The following is a 1,298-nucleotide window of genomic DNA, read 5'->3' on the forward strand; positions in this document are numbered from 1 at the left end:
ACTTCGGCCACATTTGATACAAATGCTTCAAAACTCCACAACCTTCCATGGGCTTCTGGACGAGGATCCTCATCTACATATTACTAATTTCTTAGAAATATGTGATACCTTTCAGATCAATGGAGCATCAAACGACGCCATCCGCCTTCGAGTGTTTCCATTTTCACTACAAGATCGAGCTAAGGCTTGGCTTAACGCCCTCTCAGTTGGCTCGATAAACACCTAGGATGAACTACCCCAAAAGTTTCTATATAAGTATTTCCCTCCTGCTAAAACGGCTAAATTAATGACTGAAATTAATACATATTCACAAGAGGATGGGGAATCCTTATATGAAACTTGGGAAAGGTTCAAGGAGCTACTAAGAAAGTGTCCTCATCACGGTCTTGCGGTGTGGCAACAAGTATCCACTTTCTACAATGGGTTGTTGCCACACACAAGACAAACACTTGACTCTAGCTCCGGGGGACTTTTAGGTAATCGTCGCCCAAATGAAATATATAATCAAATTGAGAAAATTGCTCAAATTAATTTTCAGTGGCACACCCCCCAGGCAATAAATCTATTGCTACGGGCGCCCATAAGGTTGACGAAAGCACTTCTTTACAAGCCCAAATCGAGGCCCTTTCTTCAAAGATCAAAAAGCTAGAAATGGCAAAAACAGCCTCGGTCATGGCTTGTGAAGGGTGTGGTGGGCCACATGAAAATTGGAGTTGTATGAAAGAAGTAGATGATCAAACAGAATCGGTAAACTACATTAATAATAGACCTAGGCCGTCGGGTCCTCCCACGGGTACCTACAACCAAGGATGGCGTAACCACCCTAACCTTGGTTGAAGAGAACCCGACAATGGTAGTAACCAACAAAATCTAAACCAACGAACAAACTTTCAACAACCAAGAATCGAGTCACAAAATTTCTCTCAACAAAAAGGTGGACGAGAAAGGCTTGAAGATACTGTATCTCGCCTCGTCTCCGACACCGAGAAGAAAACTCGGATCGATTTCAACAATTGGAATCGAATTTTAGAAATCTACAAGCTAGTATACAAAACATTGAAAAACAATTAAATCAAATAGCTCAGAATTTCTCCGAGAGACCACAAGGCGCGTTACTAAGTAATACCGAAACCAACCCAAAGGCGCAAGTACATCTCATAACATTGAGAAACCGTACCGTGGGTCCCGAAGAGGCTCCATTACCGCCAACTGAAAGAAGCCAATCTAGCCAAACCACGACTCCACCCACACCCCAACAAGAGAAGACTTCTCCATCAATTCAAGAGCCTACTAAGACT

The 1,298-nt window shown here is 42.8% G+C and overlaps 1 non-coding gene across 1 annotated transcript; it reads right to left on the reverse strand.

Moving 5' to 3' along the window:
* Positions 1-280: 280 nt before the first annotated feature.
* On the reverse strand, positions 281-387 carry LOC118482313. Its single transcript, XR_004868356.1, has one exon. It is a non-coding gene; the product is annotated as a small nucleolar RNA R71 (small nucleolar RNA).
* Between the last annotated feature and the right edge of the window lie 911 nt (positions 388-1,298).

Source organism: Helianthus annuus, chromosome 9 (assembly GCF_002127325.2).
Source record: "Helianthus annuus cultivar XRQ/B chromosome 9, HanXRQr2.0-SUNRISE, whole genome shotgun sequence".
NCBI classification, from domain to species: domain Eukaryota; kingdom Viridiplantae; phylum Streptophyta; class Magnoliopsida; order Asterales; family Asteraceae; genus Helianthus; species Helianthus annuus.